At 37.6% G+C, this 26,324-nt stretch overlaps 1 long non-coding RNA gene across 1 annotated transcript; it reads left to right on the forward strand.

Annotated features, from left to right (window-relative positions):
* Positions 1–15,047: 15,047 nt before the first annotated feature.
* Positions 15,048–22,605, forward strand: LOC105876067 (uncharacterized). Its single transcript, XR_012921718.1, has 3 exons — positions 15,048–16,605; positions 20,328–20,424; positions 22,397–22,605. It is a non-coding gene; the product is annotated as an uncharacterized LOC105876067 (long non-coding RNA).
* The last annotated feature ends 3,719 nt before the right edge of the window (positions 22,606–26,324 follow it).

Below are 26,324 nucleotides of genomic sequence, written 5' to 3' on the forward strand. Positions count from 1 at the left end.
TCTTCTTCTTCTTTCTTTCTTTCTTTCTTTCTTTCTTTCTTTCTTTTCCTTCTTCTTCTTCTTCTTCTTCTTCTTCTTCTTCTTCTTCTTCTTCTTCTTCTTCTTCTTCTTCTTCTTCTTCTTCTTCTTCTTCTTCTTCCCTCCTTCTTCTTCTTCTTCTTCTTCTTCTTCTTCTTCTTCTTCTTCTTCTTCTTCTTCTTCTTCTTCTTCTTCTTCTTCTTCCTTTCTTCTTCTTCCTTTCTTCTTCTTCTTTCTTCTTCCTTTTTTCTTTTTTCAGAGATGGGGTCTAGCTCTGTCTCCCAGGCTAGAGTTGCAATGGTGTTATCATAACTCACTGCAGCCTCCAACTCCTGGGATCAAGTGATCCTCTTGCCCCATCCTCACAAGTAGCTGAGACTATTGGTATGTGCACACTGAGCTAATGTTTACATTTTTTGTAAAGACAGAGTCTCTCTCTGTTTCTCAGTCTCATCTTGAACTCCTGGGCTCAAGCAATCCTCCCACCTCAGCTTCCAGAGTGCTGGGGTTGCAAGCATGAGCCACCACACCCACCTTCTTTCCTTTTTTGGAATTATTTCTATTGTGTGCTACAGTTCCTATTGTTTTGGCTCCACAATCCTGATTTAAGGGTAGCCTCTGTTCAATAATATAGATCCTACTGTAAACTACTTTAATCCCAGCAAAACCCTGGCTTTTTTTGCTCCAGGTTTATACAGCTTTGTGCATGCAGAGCTTACTGAGAAGTATATCATCTCTGTCATGTCTCCGTCCTCAATCTCACGTTTTATCAGCATTGAAATTATAAAGCCTTGGTTAGACTTATCCTTCTAATGGTGATGCAGACATTCTTTTCTGCCATCCATTTCCTGCTTTAGCAAGAATTTAAGCTATCTTCTACTTATTACTCCTTCAGCTCTGGCTGAGGAATAGCATGAAGAAGAAATAGATCCTAGAGGGGAAAACATAGAGCAGTTCAACAGTAGTTGGCATTGTTCAGTCAGAAGTTTACATACTGGCCAGGCACGGTGGCTCACGCCTGTAATCCTAGCACTCTGGGAGGCCGAGGCAGGCGGATCACTCAAGGTTAGGAGTTCGAAACCAACCTGAGCTAGACCCCATCGCTACCAAAAATAGAAAGAAATTAATAAACCAACTAAAAATATATATACAAAAAATTAGCCGGGCATGGTGGCGCATGCCTGTAGTCCCAGCTACTCAGGAGGCTAAGGCAGTAGGATCACTTGAGCCCAGGAGATTGAGGTTGCTGTGAGCTAGGCTGACTCCACGGCACTCACTCTAGCTTGGGCAACAAAGTGAGACTCTGTCTCAAAAAAAAAAAAAAAAAAAGGAAGTTTATATACTGAGGCTTGAGTTTACTGTCTAGAGGTCAGCCAGACACCCTGGAACTGAATCCCTGTCTTCATCAAAACCATGGTCCATTTACTGGATCCCATCCTGTTCAACAGCCTTGCTCTTCTTGTGGGAATTTGCCCATAAAAAAGTGCAATAGCCTATAAGGTTTAAGGTTATTTAGTGATCTCACTTCTCAAACTTAGCCATGTATTAACTTTGCCAGATGTTGGTGATCAGAAATCCAAATTCTGATTCATATGTTATTAGGTTAGGCTTTAGCCTCTAACTGTAATGTAGTCTACTCATGATTCAATCAGGGCTCACATAGCCCCCAAACATTCCTCTTGTCTAGGGCAGAAACTGAAAGACTCTTTTCTAAGAATTAGACCCTAAACTTGTTACGACTTGAATAGAGTGAAGGGCAACAAAAGATGAATACAAGGAAAAAACGAATCATAGGGGTGAAAGACATTTCTTGCAGAGGCCTAAACCTGAAGGTTTAGGATCTAAACCTTCCTAGAGATGCAGTTGGGTTGTTGGGGTTAATTTGGGTCATGAAAGCCATACCGGGATACACAGTGTCCAAGCACACATTGTCCAGACACATTGGAGGTTGGTGCTCCCAAAGTGCAGACTTCAAAAATACTAGGCCACTGCTAGAGCTTTAAAATTGGTCATCACCTCAAAGGTAATTCCCTAGAAAAAAATAACTAGTGAGAAATAGAAGAAATAGGGAGAAGTCTAGGATAATTTCTGCACATATTACTAGATGGTGATACCAATACCCAAGACAAACAATATAAGAGAGAAAACCATTGTGGAGGAATGCAATGAGTTCGGTTTTGGTTTATAGCTGTGTGAATTGTCTGTGATATCCAGGAACAGCTGCCTAGTGGATAGTTGGATATCCTGGTCTGAAAGCTCGATTTACAGTTCTGGGATAGGGGTCAAGATTTGTGAGGCAGAAGCAAAGAGGTAGTGGTTGAAAGTTCAAGATGATCTTCAGATCTTTTGTAACCCTGTTACTCTATAATTACTGGTTTTCATGTAGTTGATGACCAATTTAATTTTTGCCTACCAGTTTAAAGCATGATGTTAACAATGAGCAGAAAGAATGTCACTCTCCTTTTTCGTCTTCTGTGACATAATGCATTGATTCTGTATTTAATTGTTCTGTGTAAAGATTTTCTTTAAAGAGGGTTAACTGGTGCAGAAAAGGAAAGGGAGTGGAGTATTGTTGTGAAGATTCTGATGTAAAGCTCCTCAGAGCTCCTCTCATTCTCAGGCAGATTTTATACTCCGACTTAATGTGTTTGCTTAGGAATATTTCTCATAGTGGAGTTGAGAATAGATTCATCATAATATTTGAAATGCCTGTTGAAAAATTAAAGTTTCTCAGTCCCTTCCAGATCTACTGTATTATAATATCTCAAACTAATATTTGAAACTCTCTGGCTTGATAACTGTGATTCCACTGAAGATGACTATTGATGTAACCAACTGTGTAACAATTTTTAAAAACTTCAGTGTACATATCAGTCACTTGGGTGCTTCCTAAAAATACATGGCCTGGTGTAGTGGCTCACGCCTGTAATCCTAGCACTTTGGAGGCCAAAATAGGAGGCTTGCTTGAGTCCAGGTGTTTGAGACAAGCCTGAGCAACAAACATAGTGATACCCCCATCTCTACAAAAAAAAAAAAAAAAAGAAAAAGAAAAAGAAAAAAATTAGCTGGGCACAGTGGCATACATTTGTAGTTCCAGCTACTCAGGAGGCTGAGGCAGGAAAATCACTTGAGCCCAGGAGTTTGAGGTTGCTGTGAGCTAGGCTGATGCCAGGGCACAGAGGCAAATTCAGGGCAACTGAGTGAGATTCTTTATTTCTCAAAAAAAAAAAAAAATCTCTTCTCATGGACTACACATATTCTGATTTTTTTTTGTTTACTACTCCTCAATGGTTGAACGACTATCTTCCATCAAGGATAACAGCTTTTAATCGCAGATCTCAAGCTCATTATGAACATTAATTAATGTCTACCTCTTAATGAGGTAGGTAAAAACTATTATCATTTCATAGATGGGAAAATCAGGTCTAGGCAAGATTGGTGATTTGTTCTTAGGCCACCCAAGAAATTGTGGCTCATTTCTAGAATCAATGCTTATTCTCTTCACATGTAAACAATTTTTTTAAAATTTACCATACACCAATCTGTTGCAAAAGCAACCTAGTTTTCAAAATATTTTGTTGATGTAGGTATGGAGATAAGCTTTCTTAATGTAGAAACATTGTTGTATGAACATCAATATTCATACAACTCCAACCCAATGACTTATTTGCTGAGTTGTTCTCTGAAAAATAATAGGTGTCTTGGTTGAAGGGAAAAAACCCCAACTCAAAATAAATTATTAAAACCACTATCCATCTTTAAGTAAAACAGTTAGTTTATTCTTTTGTTTAGAAACTTTACACAGTAAGAGTCAGAGAGGAGCAAAATGAGCATTAATTATTAAAATGCATTGACTTACTTTTTGCTCTTAAGACACCACACGCAGTAAATAGTTTCATCTTTTTATGATAAATTTTTTTCTCATTGCTTTAATGGTGTTTGTGTATCTGATCTTAATCTAACTTTTTTCTTGTTTGACCAGTCCATCCATCTGGCTTGACAGGATAGTATGAAAATTTTGAAAATTCTTTGTGATTTGTGTTTTTTTTAATTTAATTTAATGTTATTTAATTTTACTTTTTTTAGAGACAGGGTCTTTCTCTGTTGCCATGGCTGGAGTGCAGTACGCAATCATAGCTCACTACAACCTGGAACTCCCAGGCTCAAGCAATCCTTCCTTTTCAGCTTTCCAAATGGCTAGGACAACAGGTGTGTGTGACCATGCCTGACTAATTTTTTATTTTTTCATTTTTTGGAGAGACAGAATCTGGCTGTGTTGCCCAGGTTGGTCTCAAATTCCTGGTCTCAAATTATCCTCAAGCTGTCCTCCCTCCTCAGCCTCCCTAAAGTGTTGGGGTTACAAGCGTGAGCCACCACACCCAGCCATGATTTGTCTTTTTAAATGGTATTTGATCTCATTCTGTTGCTTTGCAAAATTTCTACTGGCCTGACAAAAATGCAAATAGAAGGAATACAATTGGGTACAATTGAATAAGTAAATAATTGAGAGAGAAGGGATAGCCCCTCTCTATAGAAAAATTCCAATTCCAATTCCTTCTTCCTTCCTTCTTTCCTTCCTTCCTTCCTTCCTTCCTTCCTTCCTTCCTTCCTTCCTTCCTTCCTTCCTTCCTTCCTTCCTTCCTTCCTTCCTTCCTTCCTTCCTTCTTTTTTCTTGCTTTCCTTCCTTCCTTTCTTTTCATAATTATTTGGCAGGTACTGTATTAGCCATTCACATTATTATCACGAAAAAGCAGACACAGCCCCCATACATCATGGAGTTTACAACACAGTGGAGAATGCACATAATAAACCTAATAAATGAATAAAATAATTACAGCATGTGAGAAGTGCCATAAAGAAAATATATAGGGTAATATGGTAGAAATTTACTGAGATGAAGGGATTAGCTGGGCCTCCTAAAGCTGAGACCTGAAAGTTGAGAGAGTCAACATCAAATGCTGCTGAAAAATCAGGCAATTATTAGCATTAAAATCTTTTGCCCTGAAAAAGACACTGTTAAGAGAATGAAAAGACAAACCCGTAGACTGGGAGAAAATATTTACAAGTCACATTTCTGACAAAAATCTTGCATTCAGAATATATAATGCTCAAAATTTAACAATATGAAATAAACAACTCAAAATATATAATCAAAAGTAACTAAAAATGTCATGATGTTTGTAAATAAGAATATGAAAAGATACTCATTCTTGGCCAGGCACAGTGGCTCATGCCTGTAATTCTAGCACTCTGGGAGGCTGAGGCTGGTGGATCACTCAAGGTCAGGAGTTCAAAACCAGCCTGAGCAAGAGCAAGACCCTGTCTCTACTAAAAATAGAAGGAAATTAATTGGCCAACTAAAAATATATATAGAAAAAATTAGCCAGAAGCTACTCGGGAGGCTGAGGCAGGAGGACTGCTTGAGCCCAGGAGTTTGAGGTTGCTGTGAGCTAGGCTGATGCCACAGGGTAACAGAGTGAGACTTTGTCTCAAAAAAAAAAAAAAAAAAAAAAAGATACCCATACTAATTATATAAGTGCAAAGGTAAGATCACAATGAAATGCCTAATACACCTATTAGAATGGTGGGGAAAAACTCCTGTCCCTATGAAGTGTTAGTGAAGATGTGGAGCAACTGGAATCTTCATGCTTTGCTGGTGTGAATGCAAAATGGCATAGCCACTTCAAAAAAGAGTTTGATAGTTTTGTTGATGTAAGCAAACTTAAACGTATACTTACCATTATATAATTCATCATATACTAACATATACTTATCAAAATGTAGCAGTCGTACTCTCACATATTTACCCAAGAGAAATGAAAACTTATGCTCACATAGAAATCTGTACATGAATGTTTATTGCAGCTTTATTTGTAATTGTCAAAACCTGGAAACAACTCAAATTTGAATAAATGAATTATCAATCTGTGTTATATCTATACATTGGGACACTTCTTATTAACAAAAGAAGGAAACCATGAAGGAGTCAAGCAGCAATGTGAATGAATTTCATGTATTTTGTGAAAGTGAAAGAAGCTAGAGCCAAAGGCTTCATATTATATCATTCCTTTTATGCGACATTTTAGAAAAGGCAAAACTATTGAGATAAAAGATAGATCAGTAGTTGCCAGGAGTAGGGTGGGGATGGGGGTTGACCACAAATAGGCAGCAAGAAGGAATTTTGGGGGTGATGAAACTGTTACGTATCTGACTATGATGGTGTATGTACAGCTATATGCATTTGTCAAAATCCATAGAAATATGAATAACAACGAGTAAATTTATGTGAATTTAAAACCTGTAATTTTTTTAAAGTCAATAAGGGTTGAGCAGAGACTTTGAATTATTAGTTATGCGTGTCATTGGTGACTGAGTAGTTTTGATGAAGTGGGGTTCATTGAATCCAAATTGTACTATGTATAAAAGGAAGTGATGTGACTAAATAGAAACATGGACTTTTTGTAGAAGTTTAGCTATCAGGGGGAAAAGGGAGATAGCTGGATGAGAATGTAAATCCCTAAAAGTTTTCAATTTTTTGTGATGACACCAATTAGAAATAAAACTAATAAAAATGTGTCAGACCTCTACTGAGAAAATTATAGAATTTAATAGAGGAGATACATTTTCCAAATAAGTAGATATAATCATATTTCATTGATGGGATAACCTCATGTTATAGAAATATCAGTGTTCCCTGAATTAATTTGTAAATCCAAACAATCTCAATAAAAATGCTAATAGGATTTATTTATTGGTGGACTTTGCCAAATGGATTCTAAAATTTATTAGGACAAGCAAATGTATAAGAATGGGCAAAATAATGTTTGAATATTGGAAATTGTCTCATCGGTTTTAAAGACACATTATAAAGCCTATATTAATAGGATAAGTGTGGTACTGGTGTAGGAATAGACATCCAATTTTGAGATATGAGTGGGGTCCCCTTGAGGAACAATTCTTCAACTCTGCCAATGGGATATGCTGTAAATATTCCACTTTATCTTCCTGAAAGTCACTTGAAACCATTTGCTAGATTATCTTTGCACTGGAAAAAGGGAAACATCAAGCTCTTTTGTTTCTGTGATTACTAGAATAGGCTTAGAGTTGAGCTAATTCCTGGAGATCCCAGGTGTCCTTTGGTCAAATAGGGTGGGGATTTATAGAGGTTAAATGATAAATGGAGCTTTGGCCTGATTTCTTCTCACAGTTGGCTCAGTGGTTCCACACAGACAGCCCTATAGTAATTCTATTTGTTCCTAAATTTATAGTTCCTGAGAATACACTTGAAAACCAGCAGACTCTTCACCTTGACTCCATGGCTTATGGAATGATGGCTAATATGATAGGAATGGCCAAGTGGAAAACACTAGAATTACTCTGCTTAACTAAAATGTTAAATCAGAAGCATTACTGCATCCCTGAGAAGGTCTATGGAAATTAATGCCACCATGAAAGCCTTGGGGGATGTAAGAGTGTTGATTTAGCTGGTGCAGATGATAGTGGGTTTTTGGAGAGTGATAGAGGATTTTCATAAACTTAATCAGGTTATGACCCTAAATGCTGCTGCTCTCAATGGATCAAAACAACAAAATCTCTGACACCTGGTATTTAGCTATTTCTTTGGCAAATGCTTTATTCTCTCGATTCCAAACAAGAAGCAATTTTCTCTCACCCATAGGGCAAAAAAAAAAGTATATATATATATATATATATATATATATATATATATATATATATTCACTGTTGCTTTCAGCTCTGTGGCTCTCTTGTCATAATCTAGGCTACATAGTCTATGAGGTCATGCTTATAGATCTGTTGGGAAGCTTTAGTAAGACTCATTTGTGCCAGAGGGAGGAGATAAATCCCATGAAAACTTAGTGGGTTTCTAGGGTCCCTCAGCTCTGGAATATACTGAGATTTCTTCTCCACAGTAAAAGTTAACTTGATGTGGTTTCCACTCACTAGCATTAAAAAAGAGATCTAGGCTGGGTGTGGTGCCTCACGCTTATACTCCTAGCACTCAGGGAGGCTGAGGTAGGAGGATTGCTTGAGGTCAGGAGCTTGAGACCAGCTTGTCTCTGCTAAAAATGGAACGTAATTAACCAGACATGGTGGCGCATGCCTGTAGTCCCACCTACTGGGGGGGCTGAGGCAGGAGGATAGCTTGAGCCCATGAGTATGAGGTCACTGTGAGCTAGGCTGATGCCACGGGACTCTAGCCCAGGCAACAGAGCAAGACTCTGTATCAAAAAAAAAAAAAAAAGAAAGAAAAGAAAAGAAAAGGTCTAATGCTTTGTGGGCCTCTTTGGATCTAAAGCCAATATATGCCTCACTTGAGTGATTTGCTTTGCCCATTTACTGAGTTTCAAATGGGGATCAGAGCAAAAGAATGCTCTGAAGCTGATCCAGGATTCAGTACCCTTTAGGCTGTTTGAATCAGCAGGTCTGTGGCTTTTAGGGCTATTCTATGGAGCTTCTGGCAAACCCCCATAAGAGAATGACAGTGCATGCACCTAGGATTTTAAAGCAAAGTCATGCGGATATTCATTCTTCTCTTGAGAAATGGCACTTTTCTTGCCACTTAGTGCTGATAGAGATTAAATATCTGATCATGGGATACCAACTGACCAGGCAATCTGAGGTGGTTACCATAAACTGTGTATCTATTCCCCAAAGCTCTAAAGCAGGGTACAAAGAGGAAAAAACTCCATCATAAAGTAATAGTCGTGTGAGATTAACCTGAGAGAGGTATTGAATATATAATTTGTATTAGTAGAGATTCAGACTCTCATGACATCTACTTTCACTGTGTTGCTGCCTTTCCTTCAATTCACATTTAAAACCTCATGAGGAGTTTCCTTTGAGGAAGAAAAAATTCAGGCCCAGTTTACAGATGATTCTGCATGATATGTTGACACAGTTGGAAGTGAATTGATGCCTAATTATGGTCCAACTCAGGGGTGGTCTAGAATGATAGTAAGGAAATGAAACACTTCCACTGAGCAGAACTTCAAGCAGTATATCTGTCTGTCCACTCTGCCTAGAAGGAGAGATGGCCAGAAGCATGGATCATATTGGCAGTGGCTAGTGATTGTTGCTGTAGATTCTTGGAAGTTATACAATTGGAGGAACAGAGACAAGGAAATCTGGGCAAGAGATATTTAGATGTACCCTTTAGAACGAGGACAGAATATGAGGATTAGTCTCATGCGAATTCCCACTAAAGGTCACTGGCTAGAGAGTCTTGCAGTTACCAGCTAGACAAAATGACCCATTATATGGAAAACACTCAGCTTCTATCTTCAGCCACAAGTGCTCAGTGAAGGGATTGCAAACAAAGTAGCCTTGACAGCTGGGATGGAGATTATGCGTGGGCTGAACATGAATTTACTCTCATCAAGTTTGATCTGATTAACGCCACTACCGAGTGCTTGCCTGGCCAATAGCCTAGATCAGGGGTGAGGAACCTGCAGCCTTAAGGCCACATGTGGCCTTCTAGGTCCTTAAGTGTGGCCTTTTGACTGAGTCCAGATTTTACAGAATGAATCCTTTTATTTTTATTAATACATTTTTGTTCATCTTTTATATTTTTTAAAATGAATGTATTTAAAATACCAAAGAATAAAATGAGTTTCAAGGAAATAATCCTCTCAGATTGGCACAATTAGAACATTAGTAACCCATAAGGGCTGAATTGATGGCTGCACCGTTTATGATTTAGTGCTAACTTTCCCTGTCTGACTGGTGCCACTGTCTCATAAGGCTGGTTGGCGAGAGTTTATGGGGGTTTGAGTATGCCAGTCTGTTACCAGCTTGTGATATCAGTGCACTGTTTCTGTTTTAAGTGGAATTTGTGAATAGTTGTACATCTTGACCATATTTTTTAAATTCTATCTGCTTAACAACCCATCGTGTCAAAGAAGACCAACAGAATGCTTAAGAAAACGGATTTTTTAATGAGGATTGGGATTGCAGTATTATCTTGTTTCTACTAAAGATAAGATGATTTGCTTGCTTTGTGATGCTGCAACATCAACATTACAGAAAGTCCATGCTCATCAGCATTATAACACTCATAAGGACCACAAATATTTTAAATTGGAGGAGAGGCACAAAATGTTGTATTGTAGAAATTAAAAGATGAAAAGCAAACAAAAGCGAAGACAGTTCTTTCAAGCAGCAATAGGACCTGGAAATAATGACACAGAAACAAATTGTAAAGTAGTTTATATACTTGGGAAAAAAGGGAAGCCATTCCGTGATGTAGAAATTGGGAAAGAATGCATTGTAAAGGTGTAGGATGCTTAGACCTGGATAACATTTCACAGTACAGACAACTGCCTCTTTCAAGGAGAACCATAATTGATTGGCAGCATGAATTAGCCTTCAGCTTAACAGAGCAACTTCATGCCATATTTCAAAAGGAAAATACATATTATTCAATAACTTTGAATGAATCAACTGATACTACTTATTCAGTGAAGGTTTTATATTTCATTTGGGTCATAACAGAAGATTTTCTTTGCTATAAAGAGTTACTTGCTTTGGGCACTCTTGTTGACAGAAAACGGGGAGTAGATATCTGCAACAACTTTCAAGATAAATGTCATGAAATTGGACTGAATTTGGTAAATTTAGTGAGTATATGTATAGATGGTGCACTTTCCATGACAGAAAAACCTGAAGGGTTTATTACACAGATAAAAAATGTATTAATAGATCCAGATGCTCTCATTTCTTTTCATTGTATCTTGCATCAGCAAAATCTCTGTACTAAAGCTACTATTTTAAGTGACACATTGCAACAAGTTGTAAGTATTGTTAATTATATTCCTGCAAGTGCTACAGGGCATCATCAGTTTGATAACATGCCAAAGTTGAAAAATGGGGTATTCAGTGTAGATTTTCCATATCATTCTAAAGTACATTGGGTATCCCAGGGACAGGTATTAGCCAAACTTTTATCTCTGCGAGAACAGATAGTTAAATTTTATGAAGAACAGACTTAGCAATGTCAATTATTGAAATATGGAAAAACACAGTAGAATACCCAAACCTTTGGCAACATGTCTGAAAAATGCTTTCTTGCTTTTCAACCACTTATTGCTGCAAATCTACATTTTCCTACCTAACCCAGGTCAAGATGCCCTTAAAGTCACAAATGGCTGATACCATCTAGAGGATCAACTGAAAAGGCAGACATCTATGCTGCAAGCAAATATTCAAATGGTTTCCAGCAAAAAGCAGACACAACAAAGTCATTAAAAGGTTAGTTAACTTTAAAATTAACAAATAGTTTTCATTTTTTGAAATTGCTAAGTACATAGTAGTTATATTTTTATGAAATAATGTACATTTTTAAGTATGTCAAATTGAAGATTCTTGAATGACTAAAGAGCCTAAGCAGAAAATTCACAAATATATAAATCACTAAAATATACATTTACCATCTTAGGTAATCCCAAAAATTGTTAGATCAGTATCATAATGTTATATATAATCTTGCTATTCAAATTATAATACCAAAATGTTTCAAGCTTATGACATAATAGGTATTTTTCATATACTGCTGAGGGGACTTCAAACCAGAATAGCCAATTATGAAGAATAATTTGATGACCTATGCCAAGAACCACAAATATATCCATACTCTTTGATCTACTAATTCCTTTTCTAGGAATATACTCAAGAAAATAAACTTAGATATATAAACAAAGATAATCTTCATGAAATTGTAAGAGTAAAGGTTATAACCATTTAAGTGACCATAAAGAGAACTGTTAAATAAATTATAATGTAGCCATATGAATGAAATATTATATAGCCAATAAAAATAATGCTTTTAAACGATTTTTAATATGGAAATTTCTCATAGTACAATATTAAATGAATAAATTGGGATAACATAATTGAATGCATGCTATGATTTTAATTTTGTGTTTTAAAAATTGGAGAAAAAATTTTCTATGATCATATATTAAATTAATAAAGTGGAATATAAAACTGAATGTATAGGATGAGTCTAAGTTTGCTTTTTAAACTATACAACACATTAAAAACATTGGAAAAAAATTTGTATCATATGTATCATTTATGTAATTAAGATACATTAAAATTAGATAAATTTTCTAACAATGAAATAGTCATATACATCTTTCATATTTTACTAAATAGATCATTTAAGTGTATTTATCTATTGGGAGATGATAATATCATGTTAATAAAAAATATTTTTTGAATACCTGTACATAATTCACTGTTAATGAATATCAACAGATAAGACATAGTCTCTGCTTGTAAGACTCATTCTAGATTGAGGAAGGAAATATATGCATATAAGTTATTAATAAATACACACAGAATATAATGAATTAGTAGCAGGAATACGGGAAATGACATAGGAGTTCAAATTTCAGGAATGATTGTTTTTAAAAGGGATAGTGGCAGCAGAGGAAGGCAAGTGTGTGATTGGGTTTCTAAAAAATGGATAGAATTTTTTTAGAAGGGAAAAAGTAAGGAAAGAAATAGAATCAGGAGAAATAATATTAATAGAAGCTTGAAATTTGCTTGGCCATTGTATTAGTTTCCTAGGGCTGCTGTAGCAACAACAAAAAAAAAAGTACCAAAAAAACTGGGTGCTTTAAAAAATAGAAATTTATTGTGCTATAATTTTGGGGGTTACAAATCTAAAATCAAGGTGTTGGCAGGGCCATATTCCCTCTGACATTTGTAGGGAAATCCTTTCTCGCTTCTTCCTAGCTTCTGGTGGCTTGCCAGCAATCTGCCATATTTCTTTGTTGGTAGATATATAATATCACTTCAATCCTCCTGTCTTCATGTGGTGTTCTCGCTGCCTTAACATCATCTTCCTTCTGTTTGTGTCTGTCTCTGTGTCCAACTTTCTCCCTTTTGTAAATAAAGGAAGGACAGCAGTCATATTGGATTAGGGCCCACCCTAATGACCTCATTTTGATTTAATTTCTTCTGTAAAAACTATATTTCCAAATATGGGCACATTGTGATGTGTACTGGGAGTTAGGACTTCAACATATCTTTTTTGGGGGGACACTATTCAACCCATCACAACTGTTTTATATAACAATGATTTGGGAGTAACATGAGTCAGTTTGGTGTGAGCAACTAGGGCAGTGTAAAGCAATTTGAATACCAGGCTGAGGAAATTAATTAAAAAAAAAAAATACAAGTAGGTGACAGAGAGCCACTGAAAATGTTCAAGAAGTGGGACTAAACTCATGCAACACCCTCATTCTCCTGTCAATCTCCCACTGAAATAACCGGAAAGCTTAATTTGTTTTTTTGGTCTTATTTGTTTGTTGATAACGAAACCATAACATCTCTCTTAAACAGGTAGGATATGAGGAATACAACAGTAGGAAGCAAATGGTGTCAGAAGGACAGAGAAAGAACAGAGAAGAAGCAGCATGGGACGGTGAAGGGAAGATCTATTCTCCCTCCCCCCTGGGGAATTCTGGAGAATCTACCCAAAACAAAACAAAACAACAAAAAAAGTGGGTCATGGAGAAATCTGCAATGTTGTGTATAAAAGGTGCCAAAGATGTCTATGAATTGAAAAGTCTTTTCAAAATTTCATTGAAAACATTGTCCAGTGACTGTAACTATGGTGACTCATTGCATAAAGCCTACAGTGAGCTTAATTTTCACAGACCACATGTTGGGCAATTGTCCTGGATGTATGACTTTATTATGACATCACTCTCATTTAAGAACAACTTTATTTCTGGAAAACTCTACTTTGTACAAATTATTTATCTGTAGCTATTTTGCATGAAATAAGTGCAAAAGCCACTCATCACAATACTAAATGCCTTGTTCAAGACTCTTTTCGTGCAAATGCAGCTTAATTGTATTCCCTAAGTTTGAATTCTGGATGCAAGCACACACTTGACAGGGCAAAGTCAAGTTTTTATAGAGGCTTGACTGTTCTCCTACATGAAATGTGAATGATCAATCACGATTCTTACTCTCTACACTTATCTCTGAGGCAGTCACAATAAATGGACTTTGGAAAGTCAAATGATTTTATAACTAAAACTAGTTTAAATATAATATTGTATTTAATTTTAGGCATTGGAAAAATGCCTTCTTCCCTTTTAGTCTCAAAGCTTCAGATTATTTATTAGAAATGTCAAAAGATATTGGGAGAAACAGGCAATGAGCAAAATTTTCAGTTGCTGAGTTTTGGGGTTTTTTTTTGTGTGTGTGTGTTTTTTTTTTTTCGAGACAGAGTCTCACTCTGTTGCCTGGGCTAGAGTGCCATGGTGTCAGCCTAGCTCACAGCAACCTCAAACTCCTGGGCTCAAGCAATCCTTCTGCCTCAGCCTCCTGACTAGCTGGAACTACAGGCATGTGCCACCATGCCCGGCTAATTTTTTCTATATATTTTTAGTTGGCTAATTAATTTCTTTCTTTCTTTCTTTTTTTTTTTTAGTAGAGATGGGGTCTCCCTCTTGCTCAGGCTGGTTTCGAACTCCTGACCTTGAGCGATCCTCCCACCTTAGCCTCCCAGAGTGCTAGGATTACAGGAGTGAGCCACCACACCGCTGAGGTTTTTTTTCTTTTTTTTGAGACAGGGTCTTGCTCTTACTCTTGGGCCAAAGCAATCCTCCTGCCTCAGCCTCCTGAGTAGCTGGGACTACTGCACGCGCCACCAGGCCAGCTAATTTTTTCTATTTTTTGTAGAAACGGGGTCTCACTCTTGCTCAGGCTTGGCTTGAACTCCCGACCTCAAGGGATCCTCTTGCCTTGGCCTTCCAGAGTGCCAGGATTACAGGCGTGAGCCACCGTGCCTGGCCTCTGCCTCTAGTTTAGCAGGAGAAAAGTAAACTAGATTATCTCAGAGGAGGAAAGAATCAAAACTGGATTTTGGAGTTGAACAGATGAGTGTGGTCTATCTCCACCAGGTAGCTCCCCAGAGGTGTAGTGACTCGGGGGGCACACTGCCCCTTGATTAGCCAAGGGTGGAAGTAAGAGGGACTCTCCACAGAAGGGGCATGGATGCTGTAGTGTTGAGAATTATGACAATAGTTCCCTGTGCTCATAATCGCCATGAAGGGGGCTGCTGGTCTTCTGTGGATGTCACAGGTTTAGATGATGACAGAACACAGACTAGAGTCTTTCTCCAACTTATCAGGACAGCATCAATCCACCCCAGGGAGAGCCTTCTCTCCTGCCTCCCCATAATGGCTAATACCTGCTGTTTTTACTTCCCTGGTGAGTGTGGGCATGACTCCAAATGTAATTTGATGTAAGAAAATGAAGCAATATAAGGCTTATACCCTGTACCTGGGTATAAAGGAAACATTTGCACTCTATAAGGTCAGGGCCAAGATTTTGTTGTTAAGATTAGATTCAAATCCAGACTTGTCCCAAAGATTCTCAAAGTTACTCTGGGATGTTTGTGCCAGAGGCATAAAGTTATTCAATGTTGAGTTAAGTTCGTGCATATTACTGGACTATAAAATTCCAGGTGGATGGGAGATCATTCAGAAGAGCCTAAAATTTGTTATTCATGAACTACGTTAACATATCTTTCTTTCCTATTTATCTCCTATTCTATCTTTTTACCTTATCTTCTGTCTTCATTTGTTTTCTCCCTTATTATTGATCTCTCTCTAGACCAGTTGAAAAATCAAATATCTAAGGCCAGTGAGATAATATAGATTAGTAAGTGGGGCTGTATTGGAAGATGATAAATGGTAACTGGCTACTGGTTTCAATGTGAGGAATGAAGATGAAATTGAGTGGGGGACAACAGGAGTGCACATACCTGGTGTACAGAGAGTAGTCACTGATCAGCTGTTAACCATGTGGAAAGCAGGTCCAGAGTTGCCAGACTTTCATATTTTCTAAGAAAAGTTGGAAATCCTTTTTTGTTTTTAAATGAAATATCCTGCATTTAAAAATATTGGCAATTTAAATAAGAACTGTAAAAACACTGTATTCCGCCTACAGATTGGCTAAGGTCAGATTGTGTGGTATGGGGAAATAGGTGGTCTCATATGTTACTGGTAGGAATGCGAGTTGGAAATGCCTCTATGGAGAGCATTTTGGCAAAGTCTGTCAAAATTAAGTATTTACAAATGCACATATTCCTTGACTCAGCAATTCTACCTCTGTGAACTTACCCTACAAATATGCTTGCATACTTGCAAAATGATATGTGCATAAAAATATTCATTGTAGCACTTATCTAATCTTAAAATATTGTAAACAACCTAAATGTCCATCAAAAGGAAACTGGTTAAATAACTTACAGCACATCAATACAATGGAATGTTATGTAGCCATTGGGATGAAATGGAGGCAGCTCTAGATGTACTGACATGACAAGTATTGGTAAGAAAAGCAAGATGTAGAATAAACAGTTTATATTGTATGTTACTATTTGTCTTTTTATTTTTTTAGAGATGAGGTCTAGCTTTGTTGCCCAGGCTGGAGTTCTGTGATTATTTACATATGTGATCATAGCACCCTCCAGCCTCAGCCTTGAACCCCTGAGCTCAAGTGATCCTCCAGCCTCAGCCTCATGAGTAGTTGGGACTACAGGTGTGCGCCACTGTGCTGGGCTTGTTTTTTTAATTTTTTAAAGAACATGTATATATTTAATCTTAAAGAACATCTCCAGAAGAATATAAATGAAACTAAAAGCAAGACTTCTCTCTGTGAAGGGGAATAATGTTTGGGAGGTAGCACTGGGAAGGTACTTTCTTTTCACTGTATTTCGTCTGTTACTTTTTGAAGTTTGTCTCATGGACATGCACCATTTATTTGAAAAAATATCAAAAAGTGTGGGAAACTAATTAAACATTTAACAAACTCTGAGTAGGCTGTCTCTGAATGGGCCCATCATTTGCAGGCTGTCCTTGGTCTGCTGGTTACTGAGCTTGCCATCTCAGTTCTTGCCTGAACTCCGAGGGAAGGCTTTTGCCTCTCTCTATGCCCAGATTTAGTACAGTGTCTTCCTCTAAGTAGTCACTCAATTAATGTTCTTAAATGAGTAGATGTACTTTTCCTCATGTTTCACTTCTCTCATTCTATTTTCTTTTATTCTTGTGTTCCCTCTACCACGGCCCCAAGCTAATCTTCCCCCAGATGTCTCATTCTAATCCATCTACTGTGTTCCTACTACCATCCAAAATAAGAACTTGCATATACCATTTTAGGTCCAGGCAAAATTGTGGCCCTACCTTTGGCTTCTGACAGACACACATGAGTTTAGATTCTGGCTGCCACTTATAGGTGGTGTAAATCTTTCCTAACTTCTGAACCTAATTTTTTCTTCTATAAAATAGAGAATTCTACTTGGCAGAATTACTGTGAGACTTAAAATTCATATATATATATATATATATATATATATATACATAGTGCCTTTAGAAAAGTGTTCAGTCCAAAGCTTTTAACATGTAAGTGAGCAATAACAGTTGATTTATTCTCAAAGAGGTCAATAACAGTTAATTTGCTCTCAGAGTCTATCGAAATTATTGTTTAGATTCTCCCATCACAGTACAGTGTAGATGATTAATAATAGTGCAAAGAGCATTTTAATTTTAGGAGAAATTAAAACAGTGAGGCCAAAGGAGTAAAGCTCAAATGAATAGAGTTTAAGTATTAACTAAAAGAGAGGATTTGTTTGTTGTGGGGGAGGGAGCAGTTGAAGAGAGGCTTAGCTAGGGACTTGGGAACAGGAAGTAGTTCAGGGGAGTTGCTTTGGTTGTGGCACTGTGGGACTGTTTAAGTCAAATGTCATTAATTAAGGCTTTGCACCCCAAGGGAGAAAAAACAATATGGGTCTACAAGTGGCTGTGTGTTAGCAAAGCTACCTCTGGAGAATTTCTGAAATTCTCTGAGGATTTCAGAATCCATCCTGAGGATGGAATCTGAGAATCCCATATTTTGAGAAATCTCCTTGCTGCTTCTCCTGTTTGCCAGCTGCTATTATTTTAATTATAGACAGAGCACATTTACAGTGCACATCAAAGGCAGCTGTGAGAGGGATAGAATATTCCAGAAGAGCCAGAAATGGCTTAAACTAACAGAGTAGAGAAAGATCTTACTCATATACATTGCTTTGGTAAAAAGAGCAGAAGATATGGAAGAATTTGCTACTGTGTATAATAAAAGACTTATTGTAGCACAACAAGTCTATGATTTTATAGTGCTCTAAGGTAATTAGATCACTTTTGAGAGATTGACTCGTATAAGTCTTTGTACCAGCTTAATAAGTCAGCAGCACTATGATTTGTTTTTCAGGTGTGAAATGAGAAGATTAGACTGTTGATGCCAGGGTCTGGATTATTCTAGCTTCCAGATTCCAAAGGGCATCTTGTAGAGGTGAAGATCTCCTAACACAGAAGATAGAAGCAGTGTGCCTAAATTTGCTTAGAAAGTGCTGACAGAGTTAGAAGTTTTACCAGCATTTCCTGTCTCAAAAACAAGTTCTCTATTTGGTCTTCAATGACAGTAAAACGGGGATCAGAAACTGTAACTGTTTGTTCAAAAGCAGAAGCTAGAATCATTTCAAAGAAAGAGAGCAAAATCAAAACCGAAACAGCACTTTTACCTATCCGTAGAAGCAGTGGAGTGTATCTGCTGGCGGGTTCTAGTCCCGTACTGCAAGTGAAATTTATTAACCACAGAGGTGTCTTTCACTTATGTCTTAAATTAAGGTATATCTTACTGGTTTTGATACTAACCAAATCATCCTATGGGTACCAAAAATAGTTTTTAGTGGCTTTTTGAAGATTCTGACCTTTCCACTGCTTTGTGTATCCATTGGCAACACTTCTGAGAACTTTAGTCTGATTCAGTAATTGGACTAATTTGCACCATTAATCAAAATTTTCTATGAAATAATACAAATCCCAAGGCAAAGTAGAGGACTGCGTGGTATACAGATGTTTGCTTCTTTTTTTATTTTAAAAAAAACTTCATAACCTTCTCAGGCTCCAGAATCAGATTTGAAAAAAATTGATCAAGCTTAAAAACGAAAAACAAAACAAAACAAAACAAAAACACTTATCAGGAGGTTCTATTCATTCTTCATGACTGTGGTGGATTGCCCAGTATTTTAATATACTTTAAAATTTCAAAGTTGGCTAGGTGCAGTAGATTATGCCTGTAATCCTAGAACTTTGGGAGGCAGAGGCAGCTTGAGGCCAGGAGTTGGAGACTAGTGTGGGGAACATAGTGAGAACTCGTTGCTACAAAAAATTTAAAAACTATCCAAGCATGGTGGTGTGACACTGTAGTCCCAGCTACTCAGGAGGCTGAGGCAGGAAGACGGCTTGAGCCCAGGAGTTTGAGGCCAAAGTAAGCTGTGATAAGTGGCTATAGTAAGTGTGCCACTACACTCTAGCCTGGGAAACAGAGAGAGACCCTGTCTCTTAAAAAAAAATTTTTTTTTCAAAGTTGGTGACAGAAAAGAAATAAAAATGGAGAGGATCGTCATGGCATCATGGGTGCTAAATTAGAAAAGGTAATGTGGGAGGGGGTTGTCCCACAGGAGACAAAGAATCACCAAGATACCAAACATAGGAGGTACTTTCATACCTCCCTCAGCTGTTCTCTTTGCCTAAAATGCTCTTTTCCTATTTCTAAGTGATCTTCTCATTCATCAAGGCTCAATTCAAATAATACTTCCTGTTAGAAACTGTAGCCACTTCTTTTTTTCTTTTTTAAAATTAATTTCTTGTTCCCACAATCTGTCTTTTATATATATATATACACAAAAGGGTCTCACTCTGTTGCCCAGGCTAGAGTGCAGTGGTATCATCATAGCAACTTCAAACTCCTGGGCTTAAACAATCCTCTTGCTTCAGCCTCTGGATCTCCAGAGTAGCTGGGACTACAGGCGTGCTCCACCACGCTTGGCTAATTATTTCTATTTTTAGTAGAGATGAAGTCTTGCTCTTGCTCAGGCTGGTCTTGAACTCCTGACCTCAAGCAATCCTCTCACTGCCGCCTCCCAGAGTGTTGGGATTACAGATGTGAGCCAGCACACCTGGCTCCTGTAGTCATCTCTTAACACATCATATTATTGATTTTTATTTTTGTAGTTTTATCCCCTGATAGGCTCTGAATTCCTTAAGGATATATGAAACACTTATCCTTTCAATTCTTGCAATATTCACGTTGTCTAGTATATAGTAGATAATAAAAACCTGTTAAAAGGAACCAATTTGGGATAGGGAGTTGGGAAGCTGAAAATGACTTAAAATGTTCCCTAATTTTAAGTTGTTAACCCACACATTCCTGTATTTCTCTAGGTATGTCTGTCACTGCTTAGATGATGCATGATCTGACACCTCATTTATTAAGCCATCTTCAAATGTCAGACTCTCGTTTCTAACAGTACTACAACGTGTATGTTATTTTGAACTTTTCAAACCTCTTTTGCATGTTTAGTTCTTACAACAATTCTATAAGCCTTCTAGAAGAGGTAACAGAAACTTAATAAGCATCAAGGACTTTGGACTAAAGCTCAGGTCTTTTGAACCTTCAGTGTAATTCCATTTGATCCGGAGCTTTTTTTTTCCCCTTAACTTTTGATTTTGAAATAGTTTCAAATTTACAGAAAAGTTGCAAGAATAGTACAAAGAAAACCATATACTTCACCCAGATTCACCCATTCTTAACATTTTACCACATTTGGTTTCTCTCTCTGCCCCCAAATAGAGGACCATTTGAAAGTGAGTTGCACACATCATGCTCCTTTACCCTCAATACATAAGTGTGTACTTCCTAAAAACAAGAATATTCACTTACATACTATAGTGAAATGATCAAAATCAGAAAATTTATCAATAATACAACACTTTAATCAACATACCTATGAAAAGTTTGCACATTTTTCTAATCATGTCTTTTATAAATTATGACTCTCTTTTTCTGGTTCAGAACTGAACAAGACCATGCATTGTACTTTTATATCTCTTTAGTCTCCTTTAATCTGAAAGTGTCCCTCGCCCTTTTTATTTCATGATATTGATATTTTTTGAGTCCAGGGTATCTATTTTGTAAAAAGAACCTTAATTTGTGTTTGTCTGGCGTTTCCTTAGGATTTGATCCAGGTTATGCATTTTGGCAGAATACTATGTAAGAATAGTACTGTTTCCTTCTCAGTACATGACCTTAGGAGGTACATGATATCTGTTTGTCCCATTATTGGTGATATCTGCCAGGTTTCTCCATTATAAAGTTACTATTTTTCTAGAAAATAAAAAAGCTCAAGGTTTTTTTTTTTTTTTAAAAATAAATGTTTTTTAAAAAAATAAATAAATAATTTTTAAAAATTTACAATGGTTAATTATCGTATAGGCAACTGGAGCGCCCTAACTCATAGCCTCTTGGATCTCCTTTTACTCAAGCCATCACTGCGGCAACCATCCTCAGCTAGATGAAAACCTATATATCTCCTCACCTGCACTGAGCATTTCTTGATTTCTGCCCCATTGATAACTCTATGAGGCCGCTGGGATGCCTGTGGAAGGTAAAAGATCTGCCCCACACCTTGTGTATGAGAGAGTTAATGCTGTTGGGGCAAATTGTGACCAATCAAGGGCAGACTCCAGTTGATAAATGCTCCCCTCTTCCATCCCTTGGGTGCACACTTTCTTTCTTCTTCTTTTAACAGATTTAGGGAGTACAAGCTGAATTCCATTATATGTATATTGTATAGCGGTAAAGTCTGGGCTTTTAGTGTACTCATCACCAGAATAACATATATTATACCCAATAGAGAATTTTCCATCTCTTACTCTCTCCGCTTTTAATTCTCCAGTGTCCATTATGCCACTCTATGTGTCCTCACATAGCCTTGGTTTAGCTCCTTCTCATAAGTGAGAACATGTTAATAGAATTAGTGGGCGGAGTGACAAATTAAAATACAAAAGTACAAATAGAGTGATGCATCTTTCTTAGGTGCTGACCTAACTAGACCTTCCTTCTTACCCCCCAAAGACACACCCTTTTCTACATTAATATCACTCTAGTCTCCAATTACGCCATTGACACTTTACTCCACGTTTTTTTTTCCCCTGCCCACCTCTGCTACCAGCGCTGTGCCTTCCAATCTGTAATCACAGAGAATGAAAGGGGGTTAGTGAAAGTGATTGCTCTGCTCAACTGTATACATCTCTTCCTCATCTTTCTCACCATCCTGCCCTTCAACTTTCCTTTTTATTTCCACTGATGATTTTCTCTTTGTCCTTGCTCATTTCTCTCTGATAGACAACTCATTCCCCTTTTGGAAAGAAACTAAAACTGATAAAAGATGTGGTTATTATTTATTCCTCCTTAGTTTCAAAAAAGCTGACTCTATTATTTTGTTTCCTAGAAGAAAGCGGAACCATGATTAAGCACCCAGTAAATAATTGAGGATGATGATGAAATCAAAGAACACTGGAAAAGCAACTTGTTAGGTGTGCTGTGGAGAGACTTCTTGTACTGGGCAGAAGGTTGGATGAAAGATTCTCTGCAGTCCCTTCCAGCCCTGGGAGTTTATGCTTGAAATATCAACTTAATTAAATTGCAATACTTGTCAACAATCCAAGGGCAAAAGTTTGTTCCAGATCTTGCAATCTAGTCTTACTATCTTAAGGGGGATGTGACACAATATAATATAACACTATCAGTGTGGAAAGAATGCAAGACACATACCTGCATAAGTATAAGAGTAGAGAAGAAGAAACTGATTACACAATATTGAGGCTTATTTTTCTGTTACCTAAAAACATGTCAAAATCATACGATCTCATTATCTCAGATTTCTATTCGATTCTATGATAGCTAAAGGTAATCGCTACATCCCTTAATTAAAGGAAGAGGGAACTGTTTATGGAAGTTTTAAAATTTGATCTATGACTTGAAATGGAACTGGAAGCATTTGCCAGTCTTCCTGATGCCCAAGACAGTATTTTGCTGTGAAGTAATTAATCTAACTACCTTTTCTTGATTTTCTCATACTACATTAGAAAGTGGGTACTCTTGGTCAGAAACCAGGATGAAATGACAAAGCCATGTAATGAAACCTTGTGGTTTGAGTTGTGTGGCCAGTCACAGAGATGAATATGTAGCAATTTAGCCACTTGCAGTGATAAACTCACTCTTTTGGGGACTATCCCAAGAGTAGGAGAATAAATAGATATGGCACTGCAACAGTCCACACTATCCAAGTGAGGTAACCAGCTAAGACTCTTTCGAAGTAGAACTGAACAGGAAGTCACGGCAGATCATGCCACTTTCATCACTGTAATTACTGGCCTTACAGTTTTAATACATGGCTGCTTCAGAATAAAAGGTAGGTGGCAATTTATGCAACAGATCATTGTTTCATGGTCTGCAGGAAAGAGGGGTGGCTCTAAGCAATAGACAGAATTTTTTTAAACCTGTGAGGTAAAATGGATTAAAGGTATTATTAACAGGCTAGACCTAAAAGAGCAATATTTTAATTATGGTTTATTTTTCTGCTCCTCTCTTAAAGATAGTTCTGCTGCCAGTGAAGGACTAGTAAGAAAGAATTAGGAATTAGGCTAGTAACAGAGGGAACAGTAATTGTTGCATTAAGACCAAAAAACCTTCCAAAATCTTGGTTGCTCAGCGTACCGGAAGTCAGCTGTCGTTCTATTGGAAGCAATAGGGAAAGGGTATCTCACAAAAATGAAAAAACAAAAAACCAAAACAAAACTATTTCTCAATAAATCCACCACTTACGGGACTAGGTTAAAGTAAACTGCATTATTTCATAGAATCTCAGTTTTTCAGAGGATCTTAATATTCAACCGACGGACAGGCTGACATTCTCTTTGCAAGAGCTCCACCAAGTGGTCATCCAGGTTGTGGGTGAAAGTCACGGAAAAACAGATTAGGAACCCTAAAAAAGACTGACAGAGCAGAGCAGTCTGAAGATAGATAGAAGTGAATCCTCCATCTATAGAGAGACTCAGATTCAGGCTTCATGTATAAGTAGGCAAGACATTTGCTTTTCTCTACCATTTGTTTTTGGCAACTTTCTTGTCCTTACTTGAACTGTGCTTGCTCTTTGACCTTATGACCCCACAAGCTTTGAATCCTCCCTGTTCTCCTAATCAATCAATCTCCTTCTGTCTACCTATTTTTCTTGTCCAGCCCCAGACACTGATGTCTAGTAGTTAAATCATGCTTTCAGTGTTACTTCCAAATATTAATCTAGTTGTCCTGCTTCTCTGATCCTGGAACGGAGCAGCTGAGAGTTCCTGGAGAAAAATCATACAGCTGTGCCAGCTGATGTCACTGTATGTTGCTGCTTTCTGAGCCTTCAGTTATAGTCAATGTACTTCTCATCAACTGACAGTGGCCTTTCCAAAGATTTTCCTCCGCACTCAAAGCCTCTTCCCACCGCCAACACTTGTTACACTCAGCAGATGATGATTCTGCCCCTTTCTCTAAGGAAAAGCCAAGGGCAGCAAGTGAGAACTGCACCTTACTCTCCCCATTCCCTATACGCTTATTTATTGGCATTTGTGCTTCCCCTTCTTAATGGAAAGCCTCAAGCTCAAGGCTCATTTCTCAACCTGTAGATTGGATTTGATCCCCTTTGGTGTTCTCAATGACTTTATTATTATCAATCATCTCCCCCTTTCCTCTTTTACTTTAGAAAATAAACAAAACAAGGGTTTGTCTTATCAAAAATGAAAACAAAAACAAAACTACTTTGTCGGTTTTAGGTCTCTAATTATAAGCCAAAGAAACCAACTGAGAACAATTTAGGGAAATAAATGGTATTCATTGGAAAGATCCTGGGGGTAACTCATAGCATGGAAGAAAATGCTAAACAATCAAGCCTCCTGAGGACAGAAACCACAGGATCATTGAAAACGAAACTGTGGATATTCATGGCGATGCACATTTACAAACTCAGGTTCAACTACCTTCCCTCCCTGTGTGTCACCACTCCAGGTTCAGCTCCTAGAAAGGAAGCGTTTGACTGGTGGCCAACCCCACATGTATAGAGAAGATGCTCTTGACACTTTCATCATCGACTTTCGTATGACACAGTTCAGGAAACATGGTTTTGCCCTTATGTTGATTTTTCTATAGCAGTGAACACGGTCGAACATTTTCTCCTTCCTGAGTCCTTTTCCCTTGTTTTCTGTGATAGTATTCTATCCTTTAAAAAAAAATTGACACTGTTTTTTAGTCTCCATTGTAGGTTTCTTTTTTCTGCTTGAACATTAAATGTTTTCTTCCTTATTGCTCTAAGATTCTTCTCTTTTCAGATGAATGGCTTTAACTTCCAATGCTGTTATATCACAAACTATACTTCCTACCAAACCTTTCTTTTGAGTTTGAGACTGAAGTCTACACTTAAATTTCCAATAAAATTCAGTGTATCTAAAAATGAACTTCCTCTTTCAAACCTGCTCTTCTACATGAATGACATATTTTCATGAATGGCATATCTCTTATTCAGTACCCAATCTGCTTTCCTGGGAGTCTTCATAGGTTGTTTTTACTTATACCTAATCAATCACTAACTCCTGTAGCACTTACTTCCTAAATTATTATTATTATTATTATTTTGAGACAGAGTCTCATTCTGTTGCCTGGGCTAGAGTACAGTGGCGTCATTATAGCTCACTGCAACCTCAAACTCCTGGGCTCAAGCAGTCCTCCTTCTTCAGCTTCCTGAGTAGCTGGGACTACAGGTACAGACCAGCACACTGGGCTAATTTTTCTATTTTGGGTAGAAATGTTGTCTCACTCATGTTCAGGCTGGCCTTGAACTCTTGGCCTCAAGCAGTCCTCCCGCCTCAGCCTCCTAGAGTGCTAGGATTACAGACATGAGCCACTGTGCCTGGTCCACTTCCTAAATATCTTTCGTTCTTCTCTTTCCAATACTCATAACTACTCTTTTGATTATGGCATTCACAATTTCTCACCTAGATTGCCACATTATCTCCCTCAAAACTAGCATTTTTTCCATATCATACTCTGTTTTATACAGAGTGATCTTTCTAAAACACTAACCTGGTCTGCAAACTCAGGTTTGGTCCTTTTCTTCCAGGATAAACTTCAAAGCTCAACCCACTCATTTTGTCTTGGCCATATTCCAAGCCTTACTGATGGCCACTTCCTTACTGCTATACTATAAAACAAACAGGCTTCCAGTTGGAGGAACTAGAATTATTAGCTCACTGCAACCTCAAACTCCTGGGCTCAAGCAGTCCTCCTTCTTCAGCTTCCTGAGTAGCTGGGACTACAGGTACAGACCAGCACACTGGGCT

This window comes from Microcebus murinus, chromosome 11 (genome assembly GCF_040939455.1).
Source record: "Microcebus murinus isolate Inina chromosome 11, M.murinus_Inina_mat1.0, whole genome shotgun sequence".
Taxonomy (NCBI): domain Eukaryota; kingdom Metazoa; phylum Chordata; class Mammalia; order Primates; family Cheirogaleidae; genus Microcebus; species Microcebus murinus.